This window comes from Hemiscyllium ocellatum, chromosome 24 (assembly GCF_020745735.1).
Source record: "Hemiscyllium ocellatum isolate sHemOce1 chromosome 24, sHemOce1.pat.X.cur, whole genome shotgun sequence".
NCBI classification, from domain to species: Eukaryota; Metazoa; Chordata; class Chondrichthyes; order Orectolobiformes; family Hemiscylliidae; genus Hemiscyllium; species Hemiscyllium ocellatum.
Genome location: NC_083424.1, coordinates 53689922 through 53709717, shown reverse-complemented (window position 1 = coordinate 53709717; position 19796 = coordinate 53689922). Strand labels below are relative to the sequence as shown.

The 19796-nt window shown below is 47.0% G+C and overlaps 2 protein-coding genes across 3 annotated transcripts in view; both read left to right on the top strand.

Annotated features, from left to right (window-relative positions):
- LOC132827255 (melanotransferrin-like) overlaps positions 1-19796 on the top strand; it is a 426978-nt gene that overhangs the window by 199328 nt on the left and 207854 nt on the right. The gene's annotated exons all lie outside the window — the stretch shown is intronic.
- The window catches only part of wu:fi75a02 (uncharacterized), a 90521-nt gene continuing 73674 nt past the window's right edge, over positions 2950-19796 (top strand). For both annotated transcript variants that reach the window (XM_060843794.1, XM_060843793.1), the window contains exons 1-2: positions 2950-3445; positions 4750-5070. The gene's annotated coding sequence lies outside the window, so the exon portion shown is untranslated. The remainder of the gene's footprint in view (positions 3446-4749; positions 5071-19796) is intronic.

Below are 19796 nucleotides of genomic sequence, written 5' to 3'. Positions count from 1 at the left end.
GGAAGAGAGAGAGAGGGAAGGGGAAAATAGAGAGAGGGAAGGGGGAAATAGAGAGAGAGAGGGAAGGGAAAAATAGAGAGAGAGAGGGAAGGGAAAAATAGAGAGAGAGGGAAGGGGAAAATAGAGAGAGAGAGGGAAGGGGAAAATAGAGAGAGAGAGGGGGAAGGGGAAAAGAGAGAGAGAAGGGGAAAATAGAGAGAGAGAGAAGGGGAAAAGAGAGAGAGAAGGGGAAAAGAGAGAGAGAGCGAGAGAGACAAGGAAGGGGTAAAGAGAGAAAGGGAAAGGGTAAATAGAGAGGGAAGGGGAAATAGAGGGAAGGAATGGGCAAATAGAGAGAGAGAGAGGGAAGGGGAAATAGAGAGAGAGGGGGAGGGGTAAATAGAGAGAGAGGGGGTAAATAGAGAGACAGAGAGAGGGGGAAGGGGAGAATAGAGAGAGGGGGAAGGGGAGAATAGAGAGAGGAGGAAGGGGAGAATAGAGAGGGGGAAGGGGAGAATGGGAGAGAGGGGGGAAGGGGAAAATAGAGAGGGAAGGAAGGAAGGGGAAAATAGAGAGAAGGAAGGGGCATATAGAGACAGAGAGAGAGGGAGGGGGAAAATAGAGAGAGAGGGAGCGGGAAAATAGAGAGAGAGGGAAGGAAGGGGCAAATAGAGATAGAAGGAAGGGGCAAATAGAGAGAAGGAAGGGGAAAATGGAGAGAGAGAGGGAGCGAAGCAGAAAATAGAGAGAAGGGGAAAATAGAGAGAGAAGGGGCAAATAGAGAGAAAGAGAAGGAAGGGGCAAATAGAGAGAGGGAAGGGGAAAATGGAGAGAGAGGGAAAATAGAGAGAAGGAAGGGGCAAATAGAGAGAGGGGGAAGGGGAAAATAGAGGGGGAAGGGGAAAATGGAGAGAGAGGGAAAATAGAGAGAGGGGGGAAGGGGAAAATAGAGAGGGGGGAAGGGGAAAATAGAGAGAGGGGAGGGAAGGGGAAAATAGAGAGAGGAGAGGGAAGGGGAAAATCGACAGAGAGAGAGGGAAGGGGAATATAGAGAGAGAGAGGGAAGGGGAATATAGAGAGAGAGAGGGAAGGGGAATATAGAGAGAGAGAGGGAAGGGGAAAAGAGAGAGAGAGAGGGAAGGGGAAAAGAGAGAGAGAGAGGGAAGGGGAAAAGAGAGAGAGAGGGAAGGGGAGAAGAGAGAGAGAGAGAGGGAAGGGGAGAAGAGAGAGAGAGAGGGAAGGGGAGGAGAGAGAGAGAGAGGGAAGGGGAAAAGAGAGAGAGAGGGAAGGGGAAAAAGAGAGGGAAGGGGAGAGAGAGAGAGAGGGAAGGGGAAAATAGAGAGGGGGAGGGAAGGGGAAGAGAGAGAGGGGGAGGGAAGGGTAAAATAGAGAGGGGGAGGGAAGGGGAAGAGAGAGAGGGGGAGGGAAGGGTAAAATAGAGAGAGGGAGGGAAGGGGAAAAGAGAGAGGGAAGGGGAAAAGAGAGAGAGAGAGAGAGAGGGAAGGGGAAAAAGAGAGAGGGAAGGGGAAGAGAGAGAGAGGGAAGGGGAAAATAGAGAGGGGGGGAGGGGAAAATAGAGAGGGGGGGAAGGGGAAAATAGAGAGGGGGGGAAGGGGAAAATAGAGAGATAGAGGGCGAGAGAGAGGGACGGGGAAAATAGAGAGAGAGAGAGGGACGGGGAAAATAGAGAGATAGAGGGCAAGAGAGAGGGAAGGGGAAAATAGAGAGAGAGAGAAGGGGAAGAGGATAATAGAGAGAGGGGGGAAGGGGAAAATAGAGAGGGGGAAGGGGAAAATAGAGAAAGGGAAAATAGAGAGAGAGGGGAGAATAGTGGGGTAGGGGAAAATAGAGAGAGGGAGGGAAGGGGACGAGAGAGAGGGAGAGGGAAGGGGCGAGAGAGAGGGAGGGAAGGGGACGAGAGAGAGAGAGTGAAGGGGGCGAGAGAGAGAGAGGGAGGGAAGGAAGAGGAAAATAGAGAGAGAGAGAGGGAAGGAGAAAATAGAGGGAGGGAAGGGGAAGAGAGGGAGGGAAGGAAGGGTAAAATAGAGAGGGAGGGAAGGGTAAAATAGGGAGGGAGGGAAGGAAGGGGAAAATAGAGAGAGAGAGGGAGGGCAGGGGAAAATAGAGAGAGGGAGGGAAGGGGAAAATAGAGAGAGGGAAGGGGAAAATAGAGAGAGGGAAGGGGAAAATAGAGAGAGAGAGGGAGGGAGAGAGAGGGAAGGGGAAAATAGAAAGAGACAGGGAGAGAGAGGGGGGGAAGGGGAAAATAGAGAGAGAGGGGGAAGGGGAAAATAGAGAGAGAGAGGGAAGGGGAAAATAGAGAGAGAGAGGGAAGGGGAAAATAGAGAGACAGAGGGAGAGAGAGGGAAGGGGAAAATAGACAGAGGGAGAGAGAGGGAAGGGGAAAATAGAGAGGGAAGGGGAAAATAGAAAGAGAGAGGGAGAGAGCGAGGGAAGTGGAAAATAACGAGCGAGGGAAGGGGATAATAGAGGGGGGGGAAGGGGAAAATAAAGAGGGAGAGAGAAGGGGAAAATAAAGAGGGAGAGAGGGAAGGGGAAAATAGAGAGAGGGAGGGAAGGGGAAAGGGAAAATAGAGAGACAGAGGGAGAGAGAGGGAAGGGGAAAATAGAGACAGGGAGAGAGAGAGGGGGAAGGGGAAAATAGGAAGAGAGAGGGAAAGAGCGAGGGAAGTGGACAATAGCGAGCGAGGGAAGGGGAAAATAGAGAGGGAGAGCGAGGGAAGGGGAAAATAGAGAGGGAGAGCGAGGGAAGGGGAAAATAGAGAGGGAGAAGGAAGGGGAAAATAGAGAGGGAAGGGGAAATTAGAGAGAGGGGGAAGAGGGAGAGAGAGGGAAGGGGAAAATAGAGGGAGAGAGAGGGGGGGAAGGGGAAAATAGAGGGAGAAAGAGGGGGGAAGGGGAAAATAGAGGGGGAAGGGGAAAATAGAGGGAGAGAGGGAAGGAGAAAAGCGGGAGAGAGAGAAAACGGGGGAGGGAAGGAGAAAACAGAGAGGGAAGGAAGGAGCAAACAGGGAAGGAAATAGAGAATAGGAGGAGAGAGAATGAAAATAGAGAAAAGGAGGAAAAGAAAACAGGAGGGGCGAATAGAGAAAAAGTAGAGGGGTAGGGAGGAATGGAAGAGAGTGCTGAGAAAATAGCTGAAGAATAAAAGGGAGGGTAGAGAATTAAGAGAAGAAATTTAAAAACAGATGAGAGAAAATAGTCACAGGGAACATATGGGGGAGCAAGTAGAGGATAGGGAGATGAATCAGAGTGTGGAAGAGAAAATAGAGAGTGACAGAGAGTGGGAGGAAAAGTGATAGGAGAAAGGGAAGGTAGAAAGTGGAGAGACCAAGACAGAAGGGAGTGTGCAGGAGTAGAGGGAGGAACCAAGAGGCCAGGTCCTGTGCCCCATTCCTTGGATACCAGTAGCAGTGGCAGATGTGCCACCTCACTGCCAGTTCAGGTAATTGAGCCAACCCTGAAAGTATCTGAGAGTTCTCTCTGTCCCCTATCTCGTGATTGCTGCCCAGTTACAGTAGAAACCTGCCCCCTCTGTGGTGAACTGCAGGGGTGGTGCATAGATTCAGAAATGGAGGGGTTCATGTTTTGGACATTACCATTTTTTTAATCAGATCTAGTAAAATGGTTCTCCTGGAAGGTAATTTCAATGGCCATGTTAGAATTGCCTTTTGCCTGAGAACTTCACAGATTTTGCTTTCACATCTCGAGTGTTGTCCTCTCACCTTTCTGTATATTTCCAGTGTTTTGTACTGTGATTGATTAGTTGATGAGTGTAGACAATCCCAGTTCAACTCTTTTTCCAGTTTTGTCAATTGGACAGGCGATGCAAACATTTGAAAATGTACCATCAGATTGAAGAACAGCTTCTTCCCTCTGGTTATCAGACTTCTGAACTCTTGTATGTTGGAGTTGATCTCTATCTGCCACCTTTTCTGTAGCTATAATGCTATATTTTGCATTATTCTATTACCCGATGCACTTAGAGCTGTACAATACGGAAACAGACTCTTCGGTTCAACTTGTCCATGCTGGCCAGCTATCCGAAATAAATCTCGTCCCGTTTGTCAGCATTTGGTCCATTCCCCTCTCCCCCTTTCTACTCTTGGCAGGTATGATTTGTCTGGTTCGCGTGCAATACAGTACCTCTCCCTGTCTCTAGGTACATGTGACATCAGTAAATCAAATCACAATCAAAATGTGTTGGTGGTTAACCGTTGCTCCTTGTCAGTGGCCATTCTGGGGTTAGACACCCGAAGCCAAGTGACCAAGTTGTGACAGGCTTATAAGAACATAGAGCAGGAGTAGGCCATTCAGTCCCTCGAGCTTATTCTGCCATTTGATACAATCATGGCTGATATCATCTTGGCCTCAGCTCCATTTTCTTGCCTGCTGTCAATAACCCTTCAACTCATTGCTCATTGAAAATGTGCCTATCTCCTGCTTAAGTTCGCTCAATACCCGAGCGTCCACTGCATGTGATGAATTCCACACGTTCTTGACCCTTTGAGAGAAATAATTTCTCCTCCTCCTGTGTAAATCTGTTTTGGAGCAAAATGCCAGATTGTATTGGCAGTAGCTGTGTTTTTCCTTATAGTTCCGTTTATAGTTCCATTTGATGAATGATTGTGGGTATTGGAGATATCAGTGTCACCTCGTCTCTGTTTTGATCAATGCTATCTATTGAGATGACTGTACTGTAACTGCCTGCTCCCTTGTACTCAATGTTCCTTTTCCCTTTATCTCCAGGGCCCTGATCCTGAGTAACCGTGATTCCTTTCAGCACCTTGATCTTTGTGCACGTTCCAATCAGAAACTGGAATGAGCTCATCGTGAAGTGATTTTTGGCTCCTGGTTGTTAACTGAGTCAGACAACGCCCTGTACAATACATTGATTACAAGATGAGTGTTGGACTCTCCTACCTGTGGATCTGATTGGAACTTAAAGCAACCATTTCAACTTCATCTCCTTCCTTCAGCACCAACCACAATTGCTAAATGAGGAAAAGGGCAAAGTTCACTGAGCAATAAAACTCCCATCAGTCCAACCACAGCCGATTCCGACACGAGGTGAGGTCAACCCCAGCAATGGAGAGTTTTGGGATCCATCGATTCTAAAGTCGCCTTCCATATTCTGTTCATCATTTCAGGCATGGTCATGTGCCTCAAAATAACTACCATATTGAAGATTTGAGTGAATAGCTGTTGTCTGATGCTGCTTTGTCCCGAAGCAGTTTGTTCCATGGAGCTATCACGTGCTAAAGGTTCACCTTTGATTAGATTAGACTTACAGTGTGGAAACAGGCCCTTCGGCCCAACAAGTCCACACCGACCCGGCGAAGCGCAACCCACCCATACCCCTACATTTACCCCTTCACCTAACACTGTGGGCAATTTAGCGTGGCCAATTCACCTGACCTGCACTTCTTTGGACTGTGGGAGGAAACCGGAGCACCCGGAGGAAACCCACGCAGACACGGGGAGAACGTGCAGACTCCACACAGTCTGTCGCCTGAGTCGGGAATTGAACCCGGGTCTCAGGCGCTGTGAGGCAGCAGTGCTAACCACTGTGCCACCGTGCCGTCCACTGATGTCTCTGTGTGCGCAGATTGTATCCTTTCTGTCCTGAGTGACATGCATTGGTGCAAATCAAACATTCTTGTTTTTTTTTCCCTCTCTGACCGGAAGCTTGGCAGCTGTGTTCTGGCGATTTGGAAATTATTCCCCACAGTTGCTTGTGCAAATGGAAGGAAATAATTGGCAAATTATTTTATTTAAATTCTCAACCAGGACTCTGTCACTAATCATCTCGCTTCCCCCGCTGGAGCACATACAGCCTCTTCACATTGAATTTTCCTCACTTGTGCTGTGCTTTTGAAATTTCCATTTTTGCAAATACTTTCCTAGTTTTACCTTGAATGATATTGCCACTTGTAGCATTCCATGTCTAAATACTCTATTTACTTCACCCTTGTATCTTTAAATAGGAAACTCCTGACTCTGTCACTCTGTTCCTGATCCAGTGTAACAGTCCCTCTTCCTCTCTTTGTCAGTGCTGCATGGTTCACACTGCAGGGCTCCTGCTGTTCACACTCTACACTAGGTCGCTGCTAAATAGACTATTCCCTGCAAATTTGCTGATCATATAAAGCTGGCTGGGATTGGAGACTGCAGAGGATAGAAAGATACCGCAAAGGGGGTGAACAACACGATGGCGGGTGAAATGTAACTTGAAGGCGTGTGTGTGTTACGTCAGAAACACAGAACAAATTGTAAAAGTTGTGTGATTTGATATTCCGGGAGACTTGGCCGTACTTGTATAAGGAGCACTGAGTTAACATGCAGGCATGTTCCGAAGTTGAACTTTAGATCGAGTGGACCTGAGTACAAGAACTGGGAAGTCTTTCAATACAATTCTGTCGGGCGTGATGAGAACACAGTGTCTCGTGTTGTTCTCCATATCGCTAAGTGAATGTACTGACACTGGAGATTCTGGGGCAGCATCCCAGCCTCTGAGTGCCCAGTGTAAGGTCTGAAGCACTGAGGAAAGAATCTTCATAACATGGACAGACAAGGGGACACCCAACTGTAAATGCTTCCAGCTTCCAGCAGGCTGGCAGGGAGGGAGAGGTGCCTGTTGGTCACATGGTTGGAGCTGCTTGTGACTTACACTCAAACATGCATGTTGTCATGGCAACGCAAGCTCCTGTAGCTGTAATGTACTTGTGTTAAAGGTGCTGTACAAAAGGCTCAATAGACAGATCCCTGTGGTGAGAGGTTTCAGTGATGATGTGAGTCTGACTAACCTGGGCCTGTTTAAAAGCATGAGGGAACATCAAATTGGGAGAGAGAACCATTGTTATCTCAGATTGTTTCTGAGGCAATTGTTTCATAATGAGGGTGTATGGAATGAGTTGGCAGAGGAAGTGGTGGAGGCTGGTACAATTACAACACTCAAACGGTGTGGGTTCAACCAAGGATTTTGGATTATGAGGCAGGTTTAATAAATGATCTCGGCTGAAAAGATTCTCTCGGATACCGTGACCATAACATGCGTTCAGTTTGGGAAACTTAGGGTAGAAACAAAGGTGTTAAACTTGAATAGGGGTAATTGAGGGCAGAGCTGGCTAGAGGAGACTGGGAAAACTGTTCCGCATTTTCAGCATTGCTGCATGCAACTCAAGGATTGGTGCTGGGGCTAGCTACTTAGAACATACCTGACTGATTTGGATGAGAGGAGTGATTCAGATGATTTGCAGATGACCCAAAAATAAGGAAGGAGGCATGTTCTGATGACAGTCTGACAGAGGATTGTAGACAGGGTAACTGAGTGGGCAAAATCTTGATAGAATCTCATGTGGGGAAAATGTACCCTTTGGCAGGAAGGGTACATACTGTTGCACCTCAGCCACGTCTTGTACAAATTCAGCATCGATTCTGTGCCCTCGTGTTCGATATCCCTCTGTGTAAGATCAAGAACAGCCAAGGTCTTTTCCTCAGGATAGTGGAATCCGAAACCAGAGAGCATAAGTAAGGTGAGAAAGGAAAGATTTAAAAGGGAATTGTTTCATAATGAGGGTGTATGGAATGAGCTGCCAGGGGAAGTGGTGGAGGCTGGGACAATTACAACACTCAAACGGTGTCTGGATGTGTATATGAGTGTAGCAAGGGTTTTAGAGGGATGTGGGCCAAATGCTGGCAAACGGGCATAGATTAATGTCGGATGTCTAGTTGGCATGGACGAGTTGGACTGAAGGGTCAGTTTCTGTGGTTATACAACTCTCAGACTCTAACTCCAGTCCCATTATAGCCTCTCCACTTGTATGCTGTGCCCTCTGACAGCTACTTACAAACCCACCTCATCACCTGCCTGTCCCTCTCCCTGTTCCAGTAAAGAAATGAGAATCCCCCTTGTTGTGGAGCTGCGCAACGTGGAGGTTAGTCTGTTTTCTGGCAAGTCACCTTCTTGCATCGAGCGTCTCCGACCTGCCCTCGTTTAGGTTTGACCCCCGAACACCTAGCTCCTGGGAGAAGCTTTGCTGGAAGCAGTCCCAGAACTGTCTCACAGCACAAGGAAGCCATTTAACCCAGTGAGGATTTAGATCAGAGTGGTGCTGGAAAAGCACAGCAGGCCAGGCAGCATCCGAGGAGCAGGAAACCCAGTGAGTTAGTACAAGAGCATCGTGGCTCATCCTGTTCTCTTACCCATCCCTGTTGTCCTATATTTCTTTATTGTTGTAAATCTGCTTGGAAAATTCCCTTTGGATCATCCTGACAGAACTTACCTCAAGTTAGTATGTTTTAGATGCTGCCTCATGTGTGTATTTAAATAAAAAACTAATTCCCCTCACAGTTTCTTCTCCTGTGCCCTTTGGTTTTCAACGTTCTACCAACAGCACCAGCTTCCCTCTAGTTGGCACATATGTTTCATAATTTTCAAACATCTTAATTTAAATCTCTCTCAAACTATTCCTGTCCAAGGACAGCAATCTGAACTCTTTTAGTCCATGCTTCCCACAGCTTTTCCTGTTGGGGCTTTGTTCCCAATCTCTTGTGTGTGCCCTCAGTGGGGAAGAGCTGGGTGAGAAAGAGGCATGGTGGTGGTGTTGAGAGATCTGTGCCAGCCTTTAGCCCAGAGTTTTACTTGGACAGTTATGGGACCCCACCCACCCACCCAGTTGTGTAGTTTTCACCATCTTTCTGATCTCTTGCGTTCATGGATGTAGGTTTGCTCGCTGAGCTGGAAGGTTCATTTTCAGACGTTTTGTCACCGTACTCTCTAACATCTTCAGTGAGCCTCCGGATGAAGCACTGGTGGTGTAGCCCGCTTTCTATTTATATGTTTGGGTTTCCTTTGGTTGGTGATGTCATTTCCTGCTCCTTTTCTCAGGGGGTGGCAAATGAGATCCAAGTCGATGTGTTTGTTGATAGAGTTCGGGTTGGAATACCATACTTCGAAGAATTCTCATGCGTGTCTCTGTTTGGCTTGTCCTAGGATGGATGTGTTGTCCAGTTGAACAGGTGTCCTTCCTTATCTGTCTGTAAGGAGTGGGTCGTGTGTTCACTTCTGGGGTTGCCATTGAGCAGAATCTATGTGACACAAGCAGGTCCGAGCAATTTCAGCAGTGAGTAACTCCCCTCCTTCCTCCCCAAAGCCTGACGATCTACAAGGGACAAGACAGGAGTGAGATGGAGTACTCCCCACTTGCCTGGATGGAGGCTGCTCCAACAGCACAGGAAGCTTGACCCCATCCAGGACAAAGCAGCCGCTTGATTGGCACCACATCCACAAGTGCCCACTCCCTCCTCCACTGATGCTCAGTAGCAGCAGTGTCTACTAGCTACTGGGTGCACTGCATAAAAGTTTAGCATCTTCCAAACCCAAGACAACTTCCATCTAGAAGGATGAACAGTGGATGCTTGGGAACACCACTTGCTGCAAGTTCCCCTCCAAGACACTGTGTTCCTTCACTGTCACTGGGTCTAAATCCTCAAATCCCCTCCCTAAGGGCATTGCGGGTCAACCCACAGCAGGTGGACTGCAGTTCACCCCCACCTTCTCAAAGGAGTGTCGAGGGATGGGCACTCAATGCTGTCCCAGCCAATGACAGCCATGTCTGTTAAAGATATTAAAGTTTTTCTCTAGTTTATTTGCCTCTTCCCACCCTTTCTCCTTGCTAACGTTATATTCAGATTCCCATCTCCCAAGCCAAGTGGATTAAAGCTTTCCCAATGGGCACTATCAGGCTGCCCATTGAGGACAGTGGACTGCACTCTCAGACGTCGCCTGTCTAGCCCCCCTCTGTCACCAGTTCCACTGCCTCAGGAATCTGCAGTCCAGGTTCTCCAACCACACACTCGTCTACTTTGTCCCCTGAATTTCCAGTCGGGACATAGTTCCCATTTCATTCCTGATCCCTGACCACTGCGAGCTGTGATGTGTGTCAGTGTGGGTGGTGCTGGATTGCGCTGTAAGTCTTGTGCTGTAAATGTTCCTCCCTCTGTGCTATCTGCTGTCAATGTTCAGTGTGCACACAGCGTGAAGTTGGCTGCTTTTGTTTCTTATTGAGCTGGTTTCTGGGCTGCTGGTCAGTCTGCAGCTGGAGCTGTGTTCACCTCTGCACATCACCTTTGTGAGGAACGACGTCGGGCCTTCAGAGAGGGCTCAGCGGAGCTAACGGGAAACACAGTGCAGACGTCCTGTTCTGTGGGGAGACCAGAAAGGCAGGACCTCCTTAGAGCACAGAGACTTAACAGAGGGGTTCAAAATAAAACAGGGTTCTGATGGAGTAAATGATTTGTGCAGGCAGTAAACTTGATGAACAGGAAAAGGCCATTTGGCCCTTCAAGCCTACCTTGCCTTCAGTAGTTGACCTGATTGTGACCTTTCCTGCCTGTTTCCCCCCCATGACCTTTTACCTCTCGCCAATCGCAAACCTGTCTAAATCAGCCCTGAATGTACTTGATGATTCAGTCTCCACCACACTCAGACAGACCGAGAAATCCAGTGTCATAGCAGCCTTTGAGGAGAAATTCCTTCTGAAATGGGAAGTTTTTTTAAATTGCCCTCATTCTAGGTTGTCCTTTGAGAGGGACAGTTTGTCAGCCTCTGAATCCTGTCCTTCACTCAGATCAGCTCTCTCCATTTCAATTGGTTTCCATGTCCCTCCATAATTCTGTGTTGCACCCGTGTGCTAACTTTGAGTTTCGGTTATGAGGTCTCCCAGGTCTGTCCTGCTACACAGCTCTCTGCAGTCTCTCTCCATTTAATTAATGGCCCCAATCTCCCGTGGAACATCAGTGTCACTCCACTCCTTTTGCCTGTCATCCCCCGGTTGGATCTCGAGACCCCTGCGTTGACTGCGTGATGTGGAATGATTGAGATGTTTGCCAGCCCTAAAGCAGCCCATTTACACGGACTCTGCTTCCTATAGGCTCACTGATCTTCCATCGTACTCAAATGCGCCACCCCATTCCTGTGCCGTGAACTCTTACCTTGGGCTGTGACCTTTCATGTAGCGTCCCACCGAATGTCTTTAGGGAATCCAAATAGACCACACCTACAGGATACCTGTACCCACCCTGCTTGTTCATCCTAAAAAACATCTAAATTTGTCCAACAAAAGTTTCTATTGATTTAAAAACAGTGTTGACTCTGCCTGATTATGTTATGATCTTAGGAGAAAGTGAAGTCTGCAGATGCTGGAGATCAGAGCTGAAAACGTGTTGCTGGAAAAGCGCAGCAGGTCAGGGAGCATCCAAGGAGCAGGAGAGTTGATGTTTCGGGCATGAGCCTGATTCCTGAAGAAGGGCTTACACCTGAAACGTCGATTCTCCTCCTTGGATGTTGCCTGACCTGCGCTTTTCCAGCAACACGTTTTCAGCTATGTTATGGTCTTCCCAACATCTGACCATTCCCTCTTTAATAGTGTGTGCTAGTGTCTCTCCGGTGCCAGTTATGACACTCACTGGCCTGTGATTTCTGCTTCTTTTCTTTAAAGAAGCACTATACTTGCATTTCTCCAATTTACTGGGTCTTTCCAGAATTTAAGGAGTTTTGGGAAGATTTCAAGTATTATCTGCTCTCTCTAGAGAAATGTGAAGACCCCCTGATCCCGGTGTTGGTGCAGGGAACCTATTGGATCTCTGAGTCATTACTTTTTCTTAAGTGGTTGCTTTAAGTTCTTCCTTTCTCCCCTCTTGATTTTAGGCTGTTCCGAGGATCCTTATGGATTCTTCTACCGTGAAAATTGAAAAATACTTAACACTGTTTAACACTACTCAACCTTTCATTGTTTGCCATTATTAATTCCCTCTCTCTCTCTCTCTCTCTCTGTCTCTGAAGTTATTACTTTTCCTTTTTATACGCTTCAAAAAAAATCTGTATGTTTTTGATTTCTCCCATGCTGTAATATTTCCCTTGTTTAGGCATTCCTTGCTGGTTCCCAAACTTTGATCTTTTCACTGACTAATCATATGTCAGGCACATTTTCTGTTTGATAGCTTAGAGCTGATGGGTATGTCCTTTTCTGTGTTGTTTTCTTCATTGAAATATATATTAGAGGGTTATGGACTATCTCCATAAATGTATGCCTTTGGTTCCATTCCCTCACCTTTTAATGTCTGTTCCCAGTCTGCTTTAGCCAGCCCTTTAACTCTGATTCTTTCCATAGATGCTTCCAGCCCTGCTGAGTTTCTCCAGCAATTTTTGTTTTTCCGTCTTTCTTTCTTGATGGCTAATATGTCACGAGCTATCTGTTCGTTTTTTTGCACTGAGGCTGGGACTGGTATCCAACTCGGAAACTGAACGGTGGAATTCTAAATGTTAGGATCCCTATTGCTGAAAGGATCCTTTACCATGGGTTATTAATCCTGACATTGCCATGTCTAAAATCGCCTACTCCCTAGTTAGCACCATAGCGCATGGCTCGAAGAAATTGTCCCAAATAACTTAGCATCTTGGTTTTTATCTTCCAATTTGAATAATCAGAAAAGGTTTACAAGGATGGTGCCAGGGTTGGAGGATTTGAGCTAAAGGGAGAGACTGAACAAGCTGGGGCTGTTTTCCCTGGAGCGTTGGAGGCTGAGGGGTGACCTTGTAGAGGTTTACAAAATCATAAGGGGCATGGATAGGATAAATAGACCAGGTATTTTCCCTGGGGTCAGGGAGTCCAGAACTAGAGGGCAAAGGTTTAGGGTGAGAGGGGAAAGATATAAAAGAGACCCAAAGGGCAACTTTTTCTCACAGAGGGTGGTACGTGTATGGAATGAGCTGTCAGAGGATGTGGTGGAGGCTGGTACAATTGCAACATTTAAAAGGCATTTGGATGGGTATATGAATAGGAAGGGTTTGGAGGGATGTGGGCCGGGTGCTGGCAGGTGGGACTAGATTGGGTTGGGATATCTGGTCAGTATGGACGGGTTGGACAGAAGGGTCTGTTTCCGTGCTGTACATCCCTGACTCTGTATAAAAACGGTGAAGAGTTATTGTATTGTCTTTCCTAGAAGCCCCTGTTTCAAAAAAAAATCAGTTTTACATCATAGCTAATATTAGGTGGTCCAAAAGCTACTCCAGTAGTCTTATGTGACTTATTTTTCTTTGCTATTTTCATTTGCTATTTTTCACCTCCAGTCTTTTCACTCTTCTGAACAAAAGTCATCCCTTGATAATACCGTCCCTTAATAACAGCTCATCCACCATCCAGTCCTCTGCAATGCCATATATCCCTGAATATTCCAGTCACACCTTTGATCACCTTGCAGTCACGTTTCTGAAGGGTCGCCGGACCCGAAACATGAATTCTGATTCTTTCCGGAGATGCTTCCAGACCTGCTGAGATTCTCCAGCACTTTTTATTTTTCATTCTTTTTAATGGTTAATCTGTCACATTTCCTTCCTTGAGCTATCCCTTCATTTTGTTTGTCATAAATCTTTCTCTCACTCCCTCCCCCTCATAGAGTCATATTTACATCCAGCACTGAAACAGGCCCTTCGGCCCAACTCATCAATGCTGACCAGGTTTCCTAGACTGAGCTAGCCCCATTTGCCTGTGTTCAGCCTATATCCTTCTAAACCTTGCCACGTACCTGTCGAAATGTCTTTTAAAGTGTTGTTATAGTTGTACCCACCTCCATGATTTTCTCTGGTACTCCATTCCGTGCTTGCACTACCCTTTGGGTGAGAAAATGTTTCCCCTCTGATCCCTTTGAAATCTTTCCCTTCTCACTTTAAACATATGCCCTCTAGTTTTGGACTCCCCTATTCCCCCGGGGAAAAGATCTCTGATATTTACCCTATCTATGCCCTTTCTGATTTTACAAATCTCAGTAAGGTTACCCCTCAGCCTCCGATGCTCCAGGGAAAAACATCCCAGTCTGTCCAACCTCTCCCTGTAGCTCAAACCTCCAGTGTCATAAATCTTTTTTTTTGCACCCTTTCCAGTTTAAGAACATCATTCCTGTAGCATGGTGACCAGAATTGTACGCAGAATTATGGTCTTACCAATGTCATGACATCCCAACTCCTGTACTCAATGCTCTGACTAATAAAGACAAGCACGCCAAAAGGCTTTTTCACTGCCCTGTCTACCTGTGACACCACTTCCAAAGACCTGTGTACCTGGACCCCTAGGTCTCCCTGTTTGGCACCATTCCCCAGAGTCCTACCATGAACTGTGAAATTCCTGCCCTAGTTTGCCTTACCAACATGTAACACCCCACATTTATCAAAATTAAACCCAATCTGTCACTCCTCAACCCACTAGTGCTGTGAAGAAGGCATATGGTGTACTGGGCTTTATTGGTAGAGGAATTGAGTTCCGGAGTCCTGAGGTCATGTTGCAGTTGTATAAGACTCTGGTGCGGCCTCATCTGGAGTATTGTGTGCAGTTTTGGTCACCATACTATAGGAAGGATGTGGAGGCATTGGAATGAGTGCAGAGGAGGTTTACCAGGATGTTGCCTGGTATGGTAGGAAGATCGTATGAGGAAAGGCTGAGGCACTTGGGGCTGTTCTCATTGGAGAAAAGAAGGTTTAGGGGAGATTTGATAGAGGTGTACAAGATGATTAGGGGTTTAGATAGGGTTGACAGTGAGAACCTTTTTCCGCTAATGGAGTCAGCTGTTACTAGGGGACACAGCTTTAAATTAAGGGGTGGTAGGTATAGGACAGATGTTAGGGGTAGATTCTTTACTCAGCGGGTTGTGAGTTCATGGAATGCCCTGCCAGTAGCAGTGGTGGACTCTCCCTCTTTATGATCATTTAAGCAGGCATTGGATAAGCATATGGAGGTTATTGGGCTAGTGTAGGTTAGGTAGGCTTCGGTCGGCGCAACATCGAGGGCCGAAGGGCCTGTACTGCGCTGTATTTTTCTATGTTCACTAGCGCAATTCGTCAAGATCCCATCGATCAGTATTTGCTGTGACAACTGACCTGGGAGCTAGGGAACTCAGAAATAAGAAGTGATCTTGAAAAGAGTCCACATTTCAGAAGAGGTGGTGCTGGAAGTCTTAAAACTTATAAAAGGCAGATAAATCCCCATTACCTGATCAAGTCTATCCCAGGACATTGTGGGAAGCGAGAGAAGAAATCACTGGGCCCTGAGCAGAGACCTCTATATCATTAACAGCCGCGAATGAGGTGCCGGAAGACTGGAGAGTGGCAAATACTGTGCCATTCTTTAAGAAAGACAGTAAGGAAATGCCAGGGAACTAGAGCCTGGTGAGCCTGCCCATCAGTGATGGGTATGCTGTTGGAGGGGTAACCTTTTTTCACTGTCCACTATACCACCAGTTTTGGTGGCATCTGCAAATTTGCTAACTGTCTTTTCATCTAAGTTGTTTATATAAATGACAGACAAAAGTGGACCCAGCACCAATCCCTGTGGAACATCTCTGGTCACAGACCACCAGTCTGAAAGACAGCCCTCCACCACCACCTTCTGTCTCCTACTGTCTTGTCAATTTTGTATCCAATGTGATTTAACCTTAGTAACAATGCGGTATCTTATCGAAGGCCTTGCTAAAATCCATGGACTCAACGTCCACCACTCTGCCTTCATCAATCTTTTTCGTCATCTCTTCAAAATGTTCAACCAAATTTAATCATGTACAGTTGATGCTGTCACTAAGTCCCCTCTAACAACTTACCCATCACTGATGGGCAGGCTCACCAGGCTCTAGTTCCCTGGTGAGCCTGCCCATCATTCCCTGGCATTTCCTTACTGTCTTTCTTAAAGAATGGCACAGTATTTGCCACTCTCCAGTCTTCCGGCACCTCATTCGCGGCTGTTAATGATATAGAGGTCTCTGCTCAGGGCCCAGTGATTTCTTCTCTCGCTTCCCACAATGTCCTGGGATAGACTTGATCAGGTAATGGGGATTTATCTGCCTTTTATAAGTTTTAAGACCTCCAGCACCACCTCTTCTGAAATGTGGACTCTTTTCATGATCACTTCTCATTTCTGAGTTCCCTAGCTCCCAGGTCAGTTGTCACAGCAAATACTGATGAGGAATCTCCTTTAGAATCTCATTTGCTGTGGTTCCGCACATAGATGACCTCATTGATTTTAAGGGGTCCTAGTCTCTTCCTCCTCCTTTTGCTCGTGTCATGTAGAAGCTCTTAAAACTCTCCTTCACCTTATTTGCCAGAGGTCTCATGCACCCTTTTTGCCTTCCTGGTTTCCCTCTGAAAGTATACTCCTATTGCCCTAATACTCCAGAGATTCACTCAGTCCCTGCTGTCTCTGCCTGACGTGTGGACCTCCAGCCATCCAGTGTTCCCTCCTGCTCCTGCCAGCCTTCCCCTCCATTCTCACGGGCGCGCAAACTCTGAACTTTTGTTCGCTCGCGGTTGAAAGCCTCCCACTTGCCAGGTGTCCCTTTGTACGGGCTGTTGGTAGGTAATCAGCTTTTGTAAGTTCCTGTCTAGCACCATCCACATTGGCCTTGTCGGCCAGTCTGATCCTTTTCCCTCACTATTGTAAAGCTAATAGGGTGATGGTCACGGGTCCTGAAGTGCTCCCTGACTGCACTTTCATCACGTATCTGTCTTATTTCCCAAGTGGAGGTCAAGTTTTGCTCCTTCTGTACTTGGAGAAGGTGAGGACTGCAGATGCTGGAGATCAGAGCTGAAAATGTGTTGCTGGAAAAGCGCAGCAGGTCAGACAGCATCCAAGGAACAGGAAATTCGACGTTTCGGGCATAAGCCCTTCATCCTGATGAAGGGCTTATGCCCGAAACGTCGAATTTCCTGTTCCTTGGATGCTGCCTGACCTGCTGCGCTTTTCCAGCAACACATTTCCTCCTGTACTAGGGCTATTTACATACTGATTGTGAAAATCTTCTTGTCGACACTTAACACATTTCTCTCCATCCAAGCCTTTAACACTGTGACAGTCCCAGTTGTATAAGGAACATTAAAATCCCTTCCCATTACAACCCTATTATTCTTTCAGCTATCTGCTATCTCCCTATATATTTTCTCCTTGATTTCCAGCTGACTATTTGGGGACCTATAGTATAATCCCATCAACTTTATCACCTCCTTCTTATTTCTTAGTTCCACCTGTATAACTTCACAAGATGATTCCCAAGGAATAACCTCCCTAAGTACAGCTGCTTATCAAAAATGCAACTTGTCCTTCCCTTGCCTCCCCTTCTCACCTTCCAAAATCGTACAACATTGAGTTACCATTCCTGTCTCTTCCTCAGCTGTGTTTCTGTAATAACTATGATATCTCTGCTACATGTGCCCATCCACGCTCAGAGTTCATAGAATCCTACAGCACAGAGACAGACCCTTCGGCCCACACTGTTCCGCGCTGACCAAAATGTCCATCCACGCTAACCCCATTTCCCTGCACTAGGTCCATATCCTTCCAAACCTTTCCTATGTATTTGTCCAAATACCTTTTAAATGTTGTTAATGTACCCGCCTCATCCACGTGCGTACCACCTTTTGTATAAAAAAGTTGCCCCTCAGGTTCCCTCGGATTCTCTCCCCTCTAACCTTAAACTGATGCCCTCTAGTCCTCGATTTCCCCAACCCTGGGAAAAAGACTGAATGCTTCACCCTATCCATGCCTGTCATGATCTTGTCCACCTCTATAAGGATATCAGGCCCTTAGGTCCCGGCAACATCTTTGTAAATCTCTTCTGCACTCTTTCCAGTTTAATAGCATCCTTCCTATAGCAAGGTGACCAAAACTGACCACAATACTCCCATGTGCGGCCTTACCCAGGTTTTGTACAACTGCAGCATACTTCCCCAATTTGATCTATCAGGCCTCTTGCATCGGAATAAATGCAGTTTACCCTCCCACCCTGGACCTGTGCTGGGTGGGAGGACAAACCAGCCACATCCTCCCCCACTTCCCTCAATCCCCTGCATTTACCCCTCTGCAGCTGGGACTCCCATTTGAGTAAGGTGGGACGGTTTGTTGTGTGCGCAGTCTGGTATCTTGTCACCCCCACCCCTCAAAAAGGAAAATCTCAGTTGGTTTGTCTGAGAGAGATCTTGGATTTGTTCTGTGGGAGACTGCCCTAGCTCTGGATGCTGGAAGGTTGAATACTCGGGTTTGTGGGAGGAAGGGGAATGTGATGGGGACAGAAAGGTGGGTAATCTGGCAGATACGAGTGAACGCCCTGTCAACAGCAGAGAGAGGAAGGCATGTCAGAAATGTAATTTTGAAAGTATCATTGCCACAGAAATACTGGGAGAGGGGAATGGAGGAATCCTTGCAGGAACTGCATGTGAGGAGTAGTCATTGAGGTACCTGTCAGAGTTGGTGGGTTTGCAGTGGATGCCGGGGGATTCTTGTGGAGCGTTGGTAATGTCCATACCTCTGAGCCAGGAGGCCCAGGTTCAAATCCCATCTCCAGGCGTGAGCAATACCATCCCGAAGGAAAATACCTCTGTCCCCATTTCCAGGGATAGAAGGCAGGAAAGGGGGAGATCTGTGGTGGACCAGGTGGAAATTGAATGTAGAACTAAATTTTAGTTTTCCAGTTTGCCCTAAATTCTTCAGGACCAACCATCACTATTTCTGATGTCATTTTCATCCTAATTGTCTCTTCCCCCTCACAGGCTCAGTAATGAATGAGGCTGATTGGACAGAGCCTATCCTTGGTGTTTGTGTCAATTTAGTCCATGCAGTGAGAGGAAGGGGCTGATTGTGGTCCTGCCTGGGCAGGAGAGGACAGAGTGGCCGAAATCGGTTGAGTGGTTGATTGTGAGGATCTGCCTCTCAGTGAGGATCCGGCTGAGAGGTTCAGCGTTCCCCCATAAACATTGAGACTGGCAGCTGAGTAAGCTGGCAAGCAGAGAGATTTGTATCTCTGGGATGCTGTACTTGAGAAAGCTGAGGAAGGGGCAGTCTTTTTGTTTTCCTTTCCTGCTCAGTGCCCAGGATATGGAGTGATTTTCTTCTGTGCAAGTGGGGAGGAGAGGAAGAGAGATGACAAGAAACTGGCAGCTTCACCTGTGTTGAGTCATAGTGATTGAAGCAAGATGCATGGTTTATTGTGTGCACTGTCTGGTGTCCTTCCAAATCACTTCTCAAAAATAAATCTCAAATCATTTTTCCAGTTTCTCTCCAGGAGATCCTGATTCATTCCTGTGGGAGTCTGTTTAACCTGTCACTTTAGAAACGGGGAGGCTGAATATTCGTTCTGCAAATCTTGAACATATAATTTCAGACTCTCCAGTGAATGTGAGAGTTGCCTGGGTTTGTGTTTAGCTCACTCAATTCCGTTTTTATGCACATGTGCAAGCACACACAGACACATGTGCAGACACAGGCACACATACACACACTGGCAGGCGCACATGCGTGACAGCCAGACGCTCTGAAAGTGATTGCTCTGCAGCTTTCACTGCCCCTGTGGAAGTTTCCAGAACCTCAGCGGTGAGTGAGAAAAACGTGGTGTGTAGCGCAGCCTTGGTTGCAAACTAGTATTAGGAGGATGTCACTTGAGCCTGCTCCACTCCTCTACGGTCATCACTGATCGTCCAACTCCAGGGTTGTGTCCCCTGATGCTCTGAAATAGAGTGAAAAGATTGCAAAGTGGGCGAGGGTCATGTGATATCGATTATGAACCTGAGGCATTACAGAGGGAGATGATCACGCTCTGTTGATGAAGATCCACATTAAACGCAGTCAGTGTGAACTCCATTTCATGTTATTTCAGGGATCAGCTGCTCCTTTTGCGTGTGTTCTGAGGCTGGGGATGCCTTGCAGTTGTGGGCAGAATGGGGTTCCCCTTTAAATGCCCCCCATGAAATTCAGTTGCATTGT